Here is a 20,347-nt window from a genome sequence, read left to right as displayed (position 1 = left end):
GGCTTGGATCTCTGCCCACCAGGGTGGCGAAGATGAAGGAGGGTGGACATTTGAATGAAATAAACCAGCAGGGCCGTGGGGATCGAGCACGAGTGTGGGACTGACTGAGTTGCTTCGTGCAGGGCCAACAGGGACTTCACGGGCCAAATGGCCTCCTTTTGTGCCGTAAATGACTTTTCGAAGCCGGCAATGACATAGCTCGGAGATCAGCAAGCTCGGTGATTGGGTATGCAAACCATGTTAAGGCAGTCCCCATGTTACTGCATTTCACATTATCCTTGCAGGGTGACTTAGTCAAAGGCAGCACACAACTGGAACAAAAACCGTTGGCGGGGTGGACAACAGCTTTCTGGCAACTTTGATTCTGGGGGAATGGTATAACACAGTGGTAGCTGTTAAACTCACACCTCCCTATTCTCGCTGCCCAAATCAAAATTAGCCCCACTTGCCCCTTGACCCTAACATGTTCAAGTGTGAAGAGTCCTTTCAAAGTGGAGCAGGAGCAGGAAGCAGAAACAGTAACATCGCAAACACAAGCAGCTGTGAGGAAATCTGATCTAATGTGTAGTAAATTGAACTGAATCATCATACCACAGTAATTAAATGCCGCAGACTTTTTTCTTATTGTAACAAAATTCAATCATTGAAACATACACTTCAGATTTACCTTCCGCACTTATTCAATACAATAATATTAAACAATTAAACACCTTTAGACCAGATTTCCCCCAGCCTAACCAGACATACGAGAAATATTTAGCAGCAAAAGACCTTTTATTTCCAGTCTACGCCAAGCCATCTCCAGGCTGGCACATTTGAATCACAGATGGGGCAAAGTCAATTTCTAAAATACTTTGAAAAGGTCAAAGTGAAAGTGCTACAAGACTCAGGCGCCAAGTGTCACACACCTGCCTGAGAGCTGTCAAGATTTATTTTTGGAATGCTGCACAATATTAACACATCTATCTGAAAAAAATCCAAATGTATCGTCAATTCCAGATTCCTGAAGAGCCTCAGCAACTAACGGGAGCCAATTGCGGGAGAGCTTCTTTAGCAAGTTTGCTTACACACACTGCACATTATTCATTTCCGTTTGAAATGAGTCACTTTTGTGTGATCGTGGGATGTGGGCGAAGCTGGCAAGGCTGGCAATCCTTCCCCATCCCTTACTGCTCCGGGAATGTGGTTGAGTCTTCCTCCTTTGTCTTTATGGTGGTATGAGGGTGCTGCCACTGTTTGTATTCAACACAGAAGAAAGAACTTGCATTTATATAGTGCCTTAGGATATCCCAACGTGCTCTCCAGTCAATTAACTAGTTTCATAGGGCAGCACGGTGGCCTAGTGGTTAGCACAACCGCCTCATGGCGCTGAGGTCCCAGGTTCGATCCCGGCTCTGGGTCACTGTCCGTGTGGAGTTTGCACATTCTCCCCGTGTCTGCGTGGGTTTCGCCCCCACAACCCAAAAATGTGCAGAGTAGGTAGATTGGCCACTCTAAATTGCCCCTTAATTGGAAAAAATAATTGGGTAATCTAAATTTATAAAAATAAAATTAACTAGTTTCGAAGTAGCGGTCATCATTGAACCATAGAATTCCTACAGTGCAGAAGGAGGCCATTCGGCCCACTGAGTCGGCCCTGACCCTCCGAAAGAGCACCCTAACCAGGCTCCCACCCTATCCCAACCCCCACCCAGCCCGCACATCTCCGGGAACCAAAGGGCAATTTATCATGGCCAATCCACCTAACCTGCACATCTTTTTCAAAAAATATTTTTATTTGACAAATGTTCAACATTTTCACAATACAAAAACAACTCCAAACATGCCCAAACAAACAAACACCACCCCCCCCCCCACCCCTCTCCGAAACCCACCCTCAACAGTCAATGGTAGCCAACTCGCAAAAGTGCACTATGAACAAAGCCTCACAATTGTAGAACCCCTCCCTCACACCCCTCAGCTCAAAGTTCACCTTTTCCAGGGTTAAAACCCCAGCAGGTCCCCCCACCCTCCGCAACGCCAAGGCACAGGGTGGAGAAGCTGACATCCAGCCCAACAAGACCTGCCTACGAGCGATCAGCGGCCCCCGCACCCACCTGCAGGCCGGTCCGACACCCCGAATACAGCTTCTAGGGAACCGAGCTTCACATCCACATGTAAGACCCCCGTGATTGTGCTAAACACCGTCCTCCAAAACCTCTCCAGCTTCGGGCAGGACCAAAACATATGAACAAGGTTCACGGGGCTCCTTGGACATCGTAACACGCACATCTTTGCGGGAGGAAACCGCAACACCTGGAGGAAACCCACACAGCCACCGGGAGAAAGTACAAACCCCCACACAGACAGTCACCCGAGGCCAGAATTGTACCCGACTCCCAGGCGCAGTGAGGCAGCAGTGCTAACCACTGTGCCACCCTAAGGCAACCAAGGAATCGCACAGTAAGATCACACAAGTAGAAATGTGATTTTTTTTCAGCGTTACAGGTTGAGGGAAGAGTGGTGGCATGGCAACCGAGGGGCTCCGGCTTCACCCAAACCTTTTGGGGGAGGCCCTTACTGTTGGTTATGCCTACCATCAACCTCTTCCTGCCAGAACTGCCAACAAAACTCACCTCAAAATGTTTTACTCTACCTCCGTAATGCACAGGAGCAAACCAGTTCATTGCAAACACAGTCAGTTGCTCATAAGTCTGCGTGTGTAAACTAACACCATCTGCGCTAATTAATCACAGAAAAATAGTAATGGGGTGAGGGAGGGAAACAATGCTCGAGTCAAACTCGAAGCTGTTTGCTGCAGTGATGGGTGGATTGAAGGTTTCCATTGAATGATGAAGCTAGGTGGTCCAAAATGGCTCCCACCGTCTTGTGGATTCTGGCCTTGCTCACCGAAACTGTTGGGAATCGTAGCTCACAGGGTAGAACTGTGACCTCTGATATTCGAGGTTGTTGGTTTACATCTCCATCCACAGCCGTGAGCACAAAACCCCAACAGTACCGAGGGAGTGCTACACAGTTCTAGATGTTGTATTTTGAATCAGACTGAGGCCTTGTCTGCTCACTCTCAGGTGGACGTATAGACTCCCATGCACTATTTGGGTTTTCCCCAGGATAGAGGGGTCAATTACCCGGGGGCATAGGTTTAAGGTGCGAGGGGCAAGGTTTAGAGGAGATGTACGAGGCAAGTTTTTTTACACAGAGGGTAGTGGGTGCCTGGAACTCGCTGCCGGAGGAGGTAGTGGAAGCAGGGATGATAGTGACATTTAAGGGACATCTTGACAAATACATGAATAGGATGGGACTAGAGGGATATGGACCCAGGAAGTGTAGAAGATTTTAGTTTAGACGGGCAGCATGGTCGGCACGGGCTTGGAGGGCCAAATGGCCTGTTCCTGTGCTGTACTTTTCTTTGTTCTTTGTTCTATTTCAAGGAGCTCGCCTGATAATCTGGTCGAGACGTCCCTCATCAAACACTCCAAATCAGATTAAGCAGCCCATTTTCTCACTTTTACTTTGAGGGAACTTGCTCAGCGTGGATTGGCCGGACACAGTACAACAGTGACTACAATTCACTAGCGTCTCATTGGCCAGAGCGAACTGTGCAGCATCCTGACGTTGTGAAAGGCGCTATACAAATGCGAGCTGTTATTGTTTTATGAAGTCGCAATATCACCTTCATCACCACTGCAGGAATTATGTTACACTTTATATGGATTAACATTTTAAAATGCCAGTAAGACTGGGAACCCTGTTGTACATACCTGGAAATACACAGAGATACATTTGAAAGCCAATTCTTTATAGGCAGAGAATGTGTGTCTGACAGATGGCTCTACTGGGCCCTATTAAGCCAAACCAAAGACACTGGATAAGAAAGCATTTAATGCTTGACTGCAGTGGCAATGCTTGACTAAATTTCTCAAGAGGTAAAATAACATTAAATACTATTGTAATGGCACTGTACTAATTAAAGGGGCCAGGCCTCGCCAGGAAGGGATGCCATGATATTACGTACAGGCAGCCAAGGCCTCACTCTCATGAGAGGAAGTGGGTTTTGGTCCCGGTGGAGTTTTTTTTTTAATGGTAAATCCTGTGGGTCAGGAAACTTCAAACAGACCCGGCCTGCCTACATTAGCAAAACCTACAATTGTTGCTCAGTAATGACTCCCACCAGGAGGCTAGCATCTTAAATAAGGAGCCAGATGAGAATCTAGTCCAGGTGTTAAGATATCTGAGCCACTTGACTTCTCCATTGACATTGTAAGCGTTTAAGAGGGCACAATGGTGGCCAAACTGAAGTTACCCTTGGTTGCCTGACTGACATGGAATCATAGAATTTACAGTGCAGAAGGAGGCCATTCAGTCCATCGAGTCTGCACCGGCTCTTGGAAAGAGCACCCTACCCAAGGTCAACAACTCCACCCTATCCCCATAACCCAGTAACCCCCACCCAACACTAAGGGCAATTTTGGACACTAAGGGCAATTTATCATGGCCAATCCACCTGACCTGCACATCTTTGGACTGTGGGAGGAAACCGGAGCACCCGGAGGAAACCCAGGGAGAATGTGCAGACTCTGCACAGACAGTGACCCAAGCCGGAATCGAACCTGGGACCCTGGAGCTGTGAAGCGATTGTGCTATCCACAATGCTACCGTGCTGCCTAAAAAGGAAAGAAAGATACCGTTCTTTAATTGGTTGAGTGGGTTGGGGGAGGGGGGGGAGGGGATATTCACTGGCACCGGTGCACAACAGTCGGGGGGAGGGGGGGGGGGGGGGGTGGGGGGCAGGGGATTAAGGCTCCTAAAAGGATTCTGAGAATCACGCTGCCCTATTCCTGCTCACCATCCGCTGATGCCAACTCAGCTGGATGGTTGCCCCGTCCAAATGGGTCAGGATGCTGGACCCTAACAACACGCAAAACAGGGTGCACATGGTGCCCACCCCGTGCCACCCAATACTATTTTAAGATCGTACCGGGCGAGAGTGCACCTCACAGTCTCTGCAATGGATGACCAGGGAGTCTAGCCAAAGTCGTTTGTTTCCTTCTGGGGCAGGTCTGGTCTTCCAAGCTCCTCAAAATCAGCCAAAGCGTTTGTTTTTCCTCAGCCTGCTATGCCTTCAGATTTACCATCTTTCACTCTGTCGATGAGATTAGCTCGGGCACACATCTTCCACTGGCAGTAGCCAACTTTAAACATTAAATGATAAATGTTCTGAGTGCGTTTAATGATTTTTGTGAAAAATATTTCTTGCATTATAACTCTTAGTAATGTTATTAAGCCAGGTTAGAAATCCGGGATGGCGGATGGAACTGTCATAACCCCCCACGAGGACCCACTGGGAGCTTTCCCATGGGATTCGTGGAGTGTGAGCTTCCCAGATGGAGGCGGAGGCCATCCGCCTGAGGCTCGCTATGTGCTGGCCCAAACCAGGGCCTTGACAGACTAGTCCTCCCAGCAACATGGATAGGATGGGTAGCACACGGATAGGATGGGGATAGAGGGATACGGCACAAGGAAGGGCTGAGGGTTTTGCCCAAAGGTTGGGATCATGACCGGTACAGACTTGGAGGGCCGAAGGGCCTGTTCCTGTGCTGTATTGTTCTTTGTTCTAATTGTACTGGGGACGAGATGCTGCTTAACGCAGAACTGTGTACATAGTTGAAATAAATTCATATTTAAATTTCTCCTGCTTCCTCGAGTCACTAAAGGAACCAATTGGAAAAATTGTCACGATTGTTCGAAATTTGGTATTCTTGCATTTGTCCCGAGGAGTGCGAGGTGAAAAACTTCGGCAACATGTCTCTTTTCAGCAATATTCAATTGGGAAAAGTAAACTGTCCGGTCAAATTGCAGCTCTTGAATTGGATCAGCTTCTCTGGAAGTTTCTCCTGATCAGCGAATCAGCATGAAGTGCCTTACTTGAGCCAATCAGAAAAGCGTGACACTTGATTCTCCCTGCTTCCCACCGGTTTAATATGCCAGCCTACATTTTGAATGTGTGGTGCGGTGTAAGCAAGACTTTTTAATTGTATAGATAGCGAGCTGAAATGAGAAGTCTTGGGGCTATATGAAGCCTGGCTATTTCGCATGTAAATCCTAAACTTGGAGGGTTTTCCTCCAGTCAGGGGGTGACATTATAAAAATCTGCTCATTGCAGCCTCTGTTTGCGGGACACAATGCAATGTGCATGTATCTTGGAGTTACAGTGGGCAAAGAAGTAGAATCCTTAACACAAAGGTGAACAGAAGCAACCTGCTGCAATGAAGCTATATGCAAATAACGGGATATAGAGTAATCATGCATGTGATTGAACTGTATCGACTTTAATAGAAAAACTTGGTGCAGGCACGGTGAAAGACATCAGAAATACTGATGCCAGGTATCTTAAGGGAAATTCAACCTGCCCAATGCTTTAATTTAGATCGTCCCTTTGAAATCATGTTTGAGAACTGTACAAAAATCGCATAACACCAAGAGGTGTGTTACTTTATGTTGGGATTATTGAGAGAATTATTATTGAAGGCTGGATCTTATACCCAAGGTCACTGACACGGTGGAGAATATTGATGTACAAAGCATCATGAAAGGTGCTTAACCCCCAACAGAACCTCCTTCCCAATTGTAACTGGCCATTGGCAGGTCCAATGTGGCCCTATTTACTCAAATGGATGGGATTTGCTTTGAGTACTCTCACGCGTGCATGCGCGCACACACACGCGCGCGCGCACTCGCACAAACACCAGGGCGCGAATTCTGTTATTCCAGGTCGCTGCCTCTCGAATCCAAGTGGCCCCACTCCGCCTTCCCTTCATTTGGGTCACCTGGCATGTCCATCCACATGGTGCGCCGCCTTCCCAAACCAATCGGAAAGGAATAAAGAGGGTGAAACTGTGTTTGCAGAGCCTCTTCCGCGTTCTCAGCATGTCGCAAAGGGCTTCCCGCCGACTGGAATCACTTTTGAAGTGTTTCCACTGGAGCAGGGCAAGAAATGCAGCTCCCAATTTGGGAACAGCAAACTGCCGCAAAACATTGTGATAATGGCCAGATATTCTGATTTTAGATTGTCAGGCCAACAGGTGGAATTGACCTACTGTTCAGCAACACAGTACCAGGTATTCACATCCATATGAACAGGCAGACAGGGCATTGGTTCAACATCTTCTAACCTCTGATTGTGCACTCCCTCACCACAGCACACCGTCAGTCTGGATCATATGCGTGGGTTCCTAGGAACCAACAGTATATTTTCCGCTTCTTATGTTGCATTGTTTCTGCCACACGAGGGGAGCAGGGCTCACGCATCTCTGCCAGGCCTGTTCCGCAGCCAATTTGAAGAAGATAATGAACAATGCTATGGTCCTGGACTGCAGCAGTGCACAGCAGCCCTGCGTAGTCTGCTAACTTCTCATCCGGGCATGAAACTGGTCTTGCAGGTCAGCCATCCGTTTGGAAAAACCACAGCAAAGTGCAATTCGCAGTTAGGAATTCCATATGAAGCCAAAGGCTGAATGACTGGAACGAAAAGATTGAAAGGCCGATGTTTACGTAGCATCTTTGATGGCCACAGGACACCCTGACGCCCTTACCGCACAACTCTCGAAAGTACTCTCGAAATGTTGTAATGGAGGGATCACAGCAACCAACATGGGCACAGCCAGCTCCCACACACAGCAGTTAAATAAGTGGCCGAGTCATCTGTTTCTGCTATGGGTTGATGGATAAATGTTAGCAGGGACAACTCTTCCCCCTTCTTCTTCACATAGGATCCTTTCCTCCCACCTCAGAGAGCAGTTGGTGGAGGGTGGGGGCGGATGGGTGGGGTGGGAGGGGGTGCGCTGGGTCACCTGCACTTGAGAGAGAAAAAAACAAAAAGGAGAAATGAGACAGGAAATGCACCGAGGCGTTCCGAGTCTGGGCCAAAGTTCTGAGACCGCACCTGGAGGATTGCGCACAGTTTTTGTCCCCTTATTTGAGGAACGATGTAGCGGCGTTGGACGCAGTTCAGAGGAGGTTCACTAGATTGATTCCAGAGATTAGGGTTTTGTCGTATGAAGAGAGATTGAGCAGTTTAGGTCCATACGCTCTAGAGTTTAGAAGAATGAGCGGAGTTCAAATTGAGGTACATAAGATGATATGGAATGCTCTCCTTCATTGGCAGAGGTATAAAATAAAAATGTAAGTATATAATGTTAGAATTGTACAAAACAACTGGAGTCTTGTGTGCAGTTCTGGTCACCACATTACAGGAAGGACTTTATTTCTCCAGAACGAGTGCAGAGGAGGTTTACAGGAATGTTGCCAGGGCTAGAAAAGTGTGGCAATGAGGATAGATTGGGATTATTTTCCTTGGAACAAAGAAGGCTGAGGGGTGACTTGATTGAGGTGTACAAAATAATGAGGGGAAGAGATAGAGTGGGCAGGATAAAATTGTTTCCCTTGGTGGAGAATTCTGGAACCAGGGGACATAGATTCAAGATAAATGGCAGAAGGTGTAGAGGGGACGTGAGGGAAAAGTTTTGGCACAGAGGGTAGTGGGAGTCTGGAATTCGCTGCCCGAGGTGGTGGAGGCAGAGAGCCTGGACTCTTTTGAAAGGCCCCTGGATCTGCACCTTAAGTGCTCCCAAGCTACAGGTGGGCCGGCTGCAGGAAGGTGGGATTAGAAGGGAACCTGGGTGTTCTCGGGCTAGCATGGACAAGATGGGCTGAATGGCCTCCTTCTGTTTGTAACTTTTCTATGATTCTATGATAAAAGGTATGGATCAAGTAGACGTGGAGTGGATGCTACCTCTTGCCGGGGGGGGGGGGGGGGGGGGGGGATTTGAGAACCAGAGGTCATAATCTCAAGATAAGGGGTTGCAAATTTAAAACAAAGATGAGGAGAGACACCCAAAGGGTCATGAATGAGTGGAATGCGCTACCCCAGAGTGTGGTGGATGCTGGGACAGTGAGTAAATTTAAGGAGGAGTGAGACAGAGTTTTAATTGGTAATGGGTTGAAGGGTTAAGGAGAACGGACAGGACGCTGGATGTGAGGACTCGATGAGATCAGCCATGATCGTATTGAACGGTGGAGCAGGCTCGAGAGGCTAAATTGCCGACTCCTGCTCCTATTCTGATGTTCGAAGAAAGAACTATTCTGTCTGATTTCACATCGAGCTGCTGGTCTGTAGGATGAGGAACTTATCAGCCATGATCGAATGGTGGAGCAGGTTCAATGGGCCGAATGGCATAAATTTGCTCCTATATCTTATGGTCTTTGGTCAGAGGAATGCAGTGCAACCCCAGGCAGAAAAAAAGTGTCACGTTAGTGGATCACCGAAGGTCAATAATAATAATAATCTTTATTAGTGTCACAAGTAGGCTTACATTAACACTGCAATGAAGGTACTGTGAAAACAGTAAGCGCCGTGGCGACCTGCGCAGTCCTGGCGGTGAGGCTAAAAATGACGAGCCCACAGGGAACACGGTAGCACAGTGGACAGCACTGTGGCTTCACAGCACCAGGGTCCCAGGTTCGATTCCCCGCTGGGTCACTGTCTGTGCGGAGTCTGCACGTTCTCCCTGTTTCCGCGTGGATTTCCTCTTGGTACTCCGGTTTCCTCCCACAGTCCAAAGACGTGCAGGTTAGGTGGATTGGCCATGATAAATTGCCCTTAGTGACCAAAAAGGTTAGGAGGGGTTATTGGGTTACGGGGATAGGGTGGAAGAAGTGAGGGCTTAAGTGAGTCGGTGCAGACTCGATGGGCCGAATGGCCTCCTTCTGCACTGTATGATCTATGTTCAAGAGCGAAAAAGAACCTAAATTGCACCCAGACGTAAGAACAACGATAGTGCTGCTGTCTGTCGCACCGCACTGGGCTCGAGAAATCGGTATCTAAATCCCACACGAAACTGACTCACAAATCTACCATCAGAGATATTCCATCAGCGTTTTAAATACCAACAGCTGTTCCACCCCTACCTCCCTCTTACTGCAAGTACAAATGCTTCGATATGAAAAGCAAATTGATAGCTTGCACCCTATTAGTGTCTATCTGACCCCCTTTCCTCCCTCCAGTCACACAGACTGGAAGCCGAACCGATGGATTTGCTGAATTAAACTATTCCCCGATCTTCTCTTAATTTTACGGTTTTCAACTCAGATTTGCCTTCATGTGGGAAGGAGATAAGAAACTGCAGGATTTTAATTTAAGCTCCGGCCTTTTCTTCTCTCCTGCAGCACGGAAACAGAGAGAAGCAGCAGTGTGTGTGAGTGAAAGCCAGCAAGCCGGCAGAATCAGGTCAATTCCACATCCGCAATATCGGGTTTCTTCAGTTCTCCTCCACATTAAAGAAGGCGCATGTTCTGAAAATTCTGCTGATCTAAAAGGACTACTGACTATTCCCCCCCTCCGAAAATAAAACCCCGCCACGCATCTCACCAATTCAACTCCATTGTTTTTTTATTCATTCGTCCGACGTGGACATTGTTCGCTCGGCCGGCAATGTTTGTTGCCCGTCCCTAAACTGCCCTTGAGAAATCGCTGCCTTTGTGAGTCACTGCAGTGAGCGTGTTGTAGGCACACCCACTGTGCTGTTAGGAAGGGAGTTCCCAGATTCTGACGCAGCGAGAGTGAAGGTACAGCGATAAATACCCAAATCAGGATGGTGAGTGACCTGGAGAGGAACTTCCAGGTTCTCATGTGCATGCTTCCCTTGACCTTCTAGGTGGTAGAGGGCCGCGGGTTTCTAAGGTGTTGTCGAAGGAGCCTTGGTGAGTTGCTGCAGAGCATCTTGTAGATGACACACGGCACACGCGGCTGTCACTGTGCGCCAGTGCTGGAGGGAGTGAATGTTCAATGTGGTGGATGGGTGCTAATCTTTCTAGCGGGATGCTTTGTCCTGGATGGTGTTAAACCTCTTGAGTGTTGCTGGAGCTGCACTCATCCAGGCAAGTGGAGAGTATTCCATCACACTCCTGACTTCTGCTTTGCAGATGGTGGTCAGGCTTTGGGGAGTCAAGAGGCGAGTTACTCGCCTCCGAGTTCCCAGTCTCTGACCTGCTCTTGTGGCTACAGAGTTTATACAGCTGGTCCAGTCCAGTATCTGCTGAATGGTAACCCCCAGGCTGTTGATGGTCAGGGTTTCAGCGATGGCAATGTAATTACAGCAACATGGCCGACTCTTAACTGCCCTCTGAAATGGCTGAGCAAGCCTCTCAATTCAGGGGCAAATAGGAACGGGAAACAAATGCTGGTTTCTCCAGTGACACCCACGCCCCATGAACGAATAAAGAAAATAATTCCCCAGCTGCTTTGATGGGAATTGAACTTGTGTCTGCCGATGAGTCCCGGCCTCTGAATTACTTGGCCCAGCAACATTACCACTGCACAACTAGTAGAGGTGGAAATTACATTATAATTACTTTGACATTTGAAAACCCCCAGCAGTTCTGGTTCTCTGACCTGCCGTGGATTAGCAGTGCATATTTCACCATTTGCGTTCAGATTGTGTTCGGAGATCTTCAGCTGTCAGCCAGCATTATTGTCTTGGAATTCCAATAACATAGACAGCCCTGATAGTGTGCATGTTATGCTCAGTCCAGACTCTACTCTGCCAAGGTTGACACACAGCAGATTGACTAACCCCTCAGATCAAGGCCTTCCTTGACAGTGATCAGGAATTACTTGGACAAGTTCATTACTTTCCCTGGGTGAAATATAACCTCAAGGTCTTTAAAATACACCAGATACACTCAAAAGGAATGTTGTACATCATTACAGCCAGCAATTTTGCAAAAGGGTAAAGCTCAGAAGTAATTTCTTTCTTGCCCAATTTCTATAGTTCATAAATTACTTGAAGTTGTCAGTAACTGTTCCAGCCGAAGACGTTACCTTTTCTCCGCCTAATCAGCTTCAAACAGTAGAGGGCTATTCTCCCCTTCTCGTCTAGTTAATGAATACAACAGCTCGGAGGCATACGTGTATCATTCGAAACTCAAGACATTCTCACTGAGGGGAGATTTTTAAGAGTCGGGCAGTCACAACTCTGAAGTGCTTGGGGAAAGGCTTCGCACACCCCCCCTCCCCCGACCTCGTCCCCACCGTCATTCCTCAGACTGACGTCACCGTTGCAAGGTCCCGCAGCTTCACTCCCATTTGATTCAACCCTTTAACGTGTGAGTCAGGACCCAGTTGAGGTGCTTAGCTACAACTGGGTGAGTTTTCAACTATTTGTGTGGAGCCAAGAGGAGCCGAAGTTGCTCCTGGGAGATTCACAAAAATAACGTGGGCCTCTGTGATTATGTGCGCTGCTCCAGATCGATCAGGCCTTCATTTCCCAGCCACGTGCAAGCAAGGATCATTCTACAATGTGGACATGGATAGCACTGCTGATTGAGCATATGTCCTTGTGTTTAGCAAGTCGAGAGTTGATCTAATTGAGGTGTTTTAAATGGTAAATGGTTTCAATACGGGAGATACAGAGAAGCCTTTTCTTTTCTCTGGGGGAATCCAGAACAAGACGGCATATTCTTCAATTGGTGCGTGGCCATTTTGGAGCGGAATTATCATCATCATTATCAGTCATAACTCCTGTGGCTGTCCTCCACCGTGACGTAGGGGCCTGAGCCCTGATGTTGTTCAATGAGCTATCCACATTCGCTCTTCATCAACTTGCTGGGTATGGTAGCTGGGTCAAGCTTTGCATGCTGTGGGTGGCAATGGTTATTTCAAAGATCAGCTCATCCACCTTTCAATGGCGTCTCCTCCATCATGGGTCCACACGCTCTTCCGCACACCAGGCACTCAGCCACCCAAAGCTGTTGAGTGGGTTACTTTACCTTAAGCCCTTGGTCTTGAGCAGTCACAGGGATGGGACCATCTTCTGTTGACCAGATAACTGGTTTCAACACCTGCCCCAAATCCAATTTGAACCCAACCTCATTGACGGGAATCTGACAGCACCGGGTCAAAGGTCGTTTTGTCAAGACGGCCCACTGAAGTCAATAGAAAGTGAAATTAGTTGTGGTTTCGCACCCAATTTCGTCAGTTCCCAGCCATGCAGGTTAAGTTAAAATCACCCTCCAGGTATCTGACTACTTCTGGGTAAAGTCAATATGTCGTCAATTGTCTCTGGTACCGTTTCCAAGAGATGTATATATACACCTTTGAAAACCAGTTCCCTGAATCTATTACGTATGTGTGATTTTGCATATAATCAAATTGTCTTGATGCACCATAGAGTCACAATAATTTACTGTACGAGGAACACATGAGGCAGCTGAAAGTTTAGAACAAATAAGCTCAAGGAGGGTTGCTGTAACTTGTATTGGGCTGGTAACTGAGGAGAGACTGAAAGCATCAGCACTTTGAGATTGTTAGATGATAAAAGACTCCTGCCAATCTCGTTTGCTTTCTAAGAACTTGGTGGTTGCACAATCGAATGATAATGCAGAGTTGCTCATTGATCATGGCTTAACAGTGGCGGATTTGGGATTTTACCCCTTCCTGCATTCTAATCCAGGACAAAGCAGCCTGCCTGATTGGCATCCCCTCCACCACCGACGGGACAGCAGTGTGCACCACCCAAAAGATGCATTGCAGCAACTCACCAAGACCCCTTCAACAGCACCTTCCAAACCCTTGAACTCCCCCTAGAAGGGCAAAGGCAGCAGACACATGGGAACACTCCCATTGGGACGTTCCCCTCCATCCTGACTTGGAAATATATCACTGCCCCTTCACTGTCACTGGGTCAAAATCCTGGGACTCCCTCCCTAACAGCACCGTGGGTGTACTTACACCAAATGGACCTCAACGTTTCAAGAAGGCAGCTCACCACCACCTTCTCAAGGGCAATTAGGGATGGACAATAAATGCCCCGCCCTGTGAATAAATACATTTTTTTAAAAAGCAGGATGACAGATCTTTCACAGACCTCTATAGCTCAGTGCTCCAGCCACAAGCAAGTGACAATAATTAACTTCCAGTGGCAGACACCCTTCACAACAATCATTTGCACAAAAAAAATGGGCACCGGTTCTAACAGCTTTTATTGCGGAGGGGGCTCCTGGAGGGATTGAGCGCGGCGTCTTAATGTAATCTGCTACGCGTGGGGAAGGTTTCCTACAGCCCGTGATATGTTCCATTTGTTTTTTTTTTGACATGGAATTTGGTTGACGGCATTAATTTTGTTTGCCGTGTACGCTTTGCTCTAAATCCTCGCTGATGAATATTCAACTGGAGCTGTTGAAAATCGTTCAATACGCAGTTGGCAGTAACTCCGGCTGTTTACTCACTGTGAGGACAAAAAGCAGATTACGGCAACTCAACTCCTAAAAATAAAAGCCACGGTGGCCATTTTGGAAAAAGAAAACATGTCAAGTTTTCAGCATCTCGACTAAACCCTTGTTTGATGAATATACATTTCCTGGCGTTTTTGTCGTTCAAGCCGATTGTAAAGACAACTTTACATGTAGCTTTTTTTATTTTAAAAAAGTCCCCTTGGCCAGATTGCGCTCCTTTATAATATCAGCTGGTGAAAGCAATGTGCCTGTAGGCTTTGGGGTACAAAGGAGATTCAGTGCCTGACAGGAACAAAACTGGAATCCTCCCTCACTGCGGTGGGAGCCAGGTAGCGATATACTCAATTTGAATCAGTGCCGGAAGGTTCCAATCGCCATTTTGCGAGCGGCTTTGGAGAGCTAAGCACCTGAAAAGAAAACACCACACGCCTGCTTACAAAGTATATTGGAGATCTTCGCCTATGATTCCTGCTCTACCCACTGCTTCTTTCTTGGCTTCTAGTGCTCCGTATTTCTAATCCATGTCTTCCAATAACTTGTCCCCACCATATCAAACGCACCATTCTCTGGAGCACTGAGCAATTAGCTCCCACTGGTTGCTGCTTTGCACAAACATGTATGGTGAGCAACCGAGATCGCGGAGCCATACTCTGTGAAGCAACGGAATGGATGCCTTCCAGGAGCGAGAGAGGAAAGGGTAGGGTGAGGGAATGGCAGAGGGAGTGCAAGTGGGAGAGATAGAAGGAGAAGCAGAGAGTGAAGATGAGAAAGGGAGAAGGAGAGAGTAGGGAGATGGGGAATGGAAGGGAGAACGGAAGAGGAAGAGGGAGGAGAGAGGGGGAATGAGAGAAGGGAAGGGAATAGTCTAAAAGTGGGAGTGAGTGGGAAAAGAGGAGGAGAGAGCAATGAGGTGAAGTGGATGGGTGAAGTGAGGGTGAGCTGGAGAATGAGGGAGAGGAGTCAGGTTTGACAGTGAGGGGGGTGGGGAGCAAGAGTAAGAGGGAAAAGGTGAGGAAGGAATGAGGAGAGGAGACAAGCTGTTGGTTAGCAAGCACTCTACCCTTTTACTTTAATTTGCACTGGCCATTGCATTTTTTGAAATATAATTTTCATTCTGAATGAGGTTTGAGTGAAATAAAACATAAAGACATTCAACAGAAGCTGGGGAACACAATCTAGCAAAAAAAATTATGTGTGAATCAGAAAATGTGGATGGGAGAGTGACAGAAATGACTCCAATTATGAAAGGGGGGGATGTAAGAAAACGACAGAGGCTTAACTCCCGAGAGTCAAAGTGATGGAGGGAGGGAGGGAAATCTCATGAAGTTGGATATAATAGTAGATAGAATGATGATACAGAGAGAGACCCTGAATTCCCGCAAGGTAAGTCGGTAACTAGGATCAGAGAACAGAAATTTTAATTAGTGAAAAGTTTACCATTGATTAGGAAAATTGAGCTTCTTTAGGTGTTCGGGAAATGGCTCCGGTGGAAATAACTTCTCTTTCAAACTATTGGCCAGAGTCAAATTGAGCTCAACATCTTCATGAAAAGGAAAGCTTCTGAGTTCGTGTGGCATTTTGAAATGGGCAGCAGCAAGTCAGAGCCCCTTAGGACATTGCCCCCCATTCTTCTGTCTATCCGACAGAAAGTTAAAAAGCGGGAGATGTAAATCAGGCTGCCACCTCACAAAGTCAAGACCCACTTTCCGAGTTTTTGCATTTATAGAGAGCCTTGTAAGACCTCAGGACATCTGAAAATGCTTCACCGAAGCAATGAGGTACTTCTGAGCAGCGCTGCTGTCACATCACCGTCAACAATGCATACGACAGGTTAGGTTTCACCCCAATCATGATGTGTTCTTAACCCTGTTCAATACGACCAGTGTGAGCCAGGGCTCAGTTGGTGCCACTCTTGCCTCTGAAGAGATTGTGGGTTCAAGGGTCACCACAGGGCCCGAGTGGAAAAATCAACACTGTGCTCCAGTGCAGCAGTGAGGGGGTGCTGCACTTCCAGCAGCGCTGTCTTTCAGATGAGACGTGAAAGCCCTATATGCCCGCCCAGGTGAATGTGAAAGACCTCCGTGGCACTTAGGGAGGAGCAGGGGAATTATCCCTGTTCTCCCTGGCAGGTAGTCAATCCTCAATCAAGATCACAAAAACAGATTATCTGGCCTTTATCACTTGTGGGAATCTGCTGTGCACACAATGGCTGCTAGCTACAGAGAATACACTTGGTCAAGAAAGTGCAATATAAATGGAAGTTTGACAACAGGAAACACAGATGATCCTTACCTGGGCAGACTGAATATAATCTAGGTCACCTGAAACTGGGAGAAAGGCTTGAAACGGAAGCAACACCACAAATCATTAACAAAATACTACAAAGTGAGTTTCATCAACATGGTGAAGAACAAACTGGTTCATCCCTTAGATAGCGATTTACTCCCATCTAGAGGCTGATGAGCTGAGATGGAAAGAGTCACACACTCTTCAATAACAGCACAGTCCATTTGCTCCCATGTTGAGCAGCAATACATTTTTCCCATTGTACATCTGTTAAGCCGAGGTCTTGCCTGCTCTCGCAGATGGATGTTAAAGAGGCAGTGGCGCTATTTCAAAGAAGAGCAGGTGCAGACCCGATGGGCTGAAGGGCCTGTTCTACGCTGCATTTTTCTGTGGTCCTTACTGTTTGTGGGAGCTTGGTGTGCGCAAATGTTCCGATGTTTCCGACATTGCAACAGCGATGAATCGGGCAGCATGGTGGCGCAGTGGTTAGCACTGCTGCCTCACGGCGCTGAGGTCCCAGGTTCACCCCCGGCCCTGGGTCTGTGTGGAGTTTGCACATTCTCCCCGCGTTTGAGTGGGTTTCGCAGCCACAATCCAAAAGATGTTCAGGGTGAATGGATTGGCCACGCTAAATTTCCCCTTAGTTGGAAAAATGAATTGGGTACTCTAAATTTATTTTTTAAAAGACAGTGATGAAGCTTCTAAAGTTCTTCATTGGCTGCAATGAAGAAGGTGTAGCAAGCAGCTGGTGAGTCTCATTGCAAGTTGGCCTTCATTGCAAGGTGTCTTGCTGCAGTTGTACAGAATCTTGGTGAGACCACACCTGGGGCATTGTGTACAGTTTTGGTCTCCGTATCTAAGAAAGGATATACTGACCATAGAGTGAGGGCGACCGAGATTCACCAGAATGATTCCTGGGATGGCGGGATTGTCATCCGAGGACAGATTGAGGAGACTGGGCCTGTATTCTCCAGAGTTTGGAAGAACGAGAGGTGATGTCATTGAAACTTAGAAACCCCTCACCGTGCGCGACAGGATGGTAGGGGGCAGGGCTTTCCAACACGTCCGCCCTTGCGGTGTGCTTTGCGGCAGCAGAGGAGGGCTGCTATTGGCTGGCGGTGGGATTTTCCAGTCCCGCGGTTGCCAACTACAGCGGGAGATGTAGACAGAGTCAATGGATGGGAGGTGGGTTTGTGTGACGGATTGGGCTGTGTCACGATTCTCTGTAGTTTAATACGGTCTTGGACCGAGCAGTTGCCATACCAGCCTGTGATGCAGGCAGATAGGATGCTTTCTATAATGCATCTGTTAAAATTGGTAAAAATCAATGTGCACATGCCGACTTTCCTTAGCTTCCTGAGCAAGTATAGGTCCTGTTTTGCGTTCTTGGTCATAGTGTCGGCGTGGGTGGACCAGGACAGATTGTTGGTGATGTGCACACCTAGGAATTTGAAGCTGTCAACCATCTCCACCTCGGCACCACTGATGTAGACAGAGGTGTGTACGACACTTTGCTTCCTATAGTCAGTGACTAACTCCTTAGTTTTGCCGATGTTGAGACAGAGATTGTTGGCGTTACACCGCTCCACTAGGTTCTCTATCTCCCTCCTGTATTCTGACTCATCATTGTTGGAGATCCGACCCACTACGGTCATGTCACCAGCAAGCTTGAAGATGGAGTTTGAGCCACGTTTTGCGACACAGTGCTGAGTGTATAGGGAGTATAGTAGGGGGCTAAGTATGCAGTCTTGTGGGGTCCCGGTATTGAGACCTATGGTGGAGGAGGTGTTGTTGCTTATTCTTATTGATTGTGGTCTATGGGTCAAAAAGTCAAGGTTCCAGTTGCAGAGTGAGGAGCCAAGTCCTGGGTTTTGGAGCTTTGATATGAGCTTGGCTGGGATTATGATGTTGAAGGTGGAGCTGTCGTCAATGAATGTACTCCTGATGTAGGAGTATTTGTTGTCGAGATGCTCCAGGGACGAGTGTAGGGCCAGGCAGATGGTGTCTGCTGTGGACCGGTTGTGGGGGTATGCGAATTGCAGTGGATCTAGGCATTCTGGGAGTATGGAGATGATGTGTCTCATAGCCAACTTCTCCAAGCACTTCACAATGATAGATGTCAAGTCCACCGGACGGTAGTCATTGAGGCACGTTGCCTGGTTCTTCTTTGGCACTTGTATGATGGGGGTCTTCTTGAAGTAGGTGGGAACCTCGGAATGGAGTAGGGAGAGGTTGAAGATGTCCGGGAACACATCTGCCAGCTGGTTGTGCAGGATCTGAGTGCACGGCCAGGGACTCCATGTGGATCCGTTGCTTTCTGAGGATTCACTTTCAAGAAGGCCGATCTGACTTCAGAAGCTGTGATGGTAGGTTTGGGTGTGTCCAAGGCTGCTGGGCACTTGGCAGCGGTTTGATGGTTTCCAGCTTGAACTGAGTACAGAATGAGTTCATTGGGGAGGGGTGCGCTGCTGCTGGAGATTCTGCTCGGCTTTGCTTTGTAACCTGTTATGTTGTTCACGCCTTGCCACAGCCGAGAAGAGTTTGTGTCGTTAATCTGTGACTCTAGCTGAGTTTGGTATTTTCTCTTGGCATCCTGGGTGGCTTTGTGAAGGGCATCCCTGGATTTCTTGTCTAGATCAGGGTCGCCTGTCTTGAAGGCCCCAGACCTAGCCTTCAGTAGGGAGTGAATTTTCCGATTGAACCATGGTTTCCGGTTGGGGAACGGATATACTACCTTCTTTGGCACACAAACTTCTACACATTTGCTGATGAGGTCTGTAACGGTGGTGGCATACTCGTTTAGGTTGGCCACTGAGTTCTTGAATATGGACCAGTTCACTGACTCCAAGCAGTCGCATAGCACCTCTTCTGTTTCGCGGATCAGCATTTGCATGACCTTCTTAACGGATTCTCCCGTTTAAATTTCTGCTCATATGCCGGGAGAAGGAGCACTTTCACATGGTCCAATTTTATGAAGTGCGGTCGGGAGATGGATTAGTAGGCTCTCTTGATGGTTGTGTAGCAGTGGTCAAGGATGCTGGCGCCCCAGGTGGGACAGGAGGTGTGTTGGTGGAATTTTGATGCGTTGATGGAATTTTGGTAGTACACTCTTGAGGTCCATCTGGTTGAAGTCCCCCGGCCATGATAAACAAGGTCTCTGGCTATTCTGTTTCACTGGTATTTATAGCGTTGTACAATTCATCAAACGCCTTCTTCACTTCTGCCTGGGGTAGGCCGCCGTGACGATGGCAGAAGTGAACTCATGTGGAAGGTAGCTTGTGCGGCATTTCACAGTCAAGTATTCCAGGTCCGGGGAGCAGTCGGTCGCTAGGGTCGCCATGTCTGACCACCAGGAGGAGTTAATGAGGAAGCAAGCACCTCCACCCATCACTTTCCCCGATGATGCCGTGCGGTCCGCCCGATGAACTGAGAAGTTGTCAGGTTGTATGGCACAGTCCGGTGAGGCAGGGGTGAGCCATGTCTCAGTGAAACAGAGCACACAGCAGTCTCTTACTTCCCTCTGAGCGGGTAAGTCTTGTGTTAGGCTCGTCCAGCTTGTTTTCGATCACTTGGACATTTGCCAGGAGTATGATAGGGAGAGGAAACTTGAAGCCATGTTGCTTTAGTCTCACCCGCAGACTGCCGCGTTTCCCTCGCTTCCTCGGTCGGTGGCTGCGGCTGGATGGACCCGGGATCCGATGGGAGGAGTGAGGAAGGTCTTCAGTCAGAAAGTGGTGAATCTTTGGAATTCTCTACCCCAGAGGTCTATAGA

At 47.9% G+C, this 20,347-nt stretch overlaps 1 protein-coding gene across 5 annotated transcripts in view; it reads right to left on the bottom strand.

The window, feature by feature from the left end:
- lef1 (lymphoid enhancer-binding factor 1) overlaps positions 1 to 20,347 on the bottom strand; it is a 196,586-nt gene that overhangs the window by 111,051 nt on the left and 65,188 nt on the right. The gene's annotated exons all lie outside the window — the stretch shown is intronic.

This window comes from Scyliorhinus canicula, chromosome 3, assembly GCF_902713615.1.
Source record: "Scyliorhinus canicula chromosome 3, sScyCan1.1, whole genome shotgun sequence".
In the NCBI taxonomy this organism is placed as follows: domain Eukaryota; kingdom Metazoa; phylum Chordata; class Chondrichthyes; order Carcharhiniformes; family Scyliorhinidae; genus Scyliorhinus; species Scyliorhinus canicula.
This window is presented reverse-complemented; position numbering and strand designations above follow the sequence as displayed.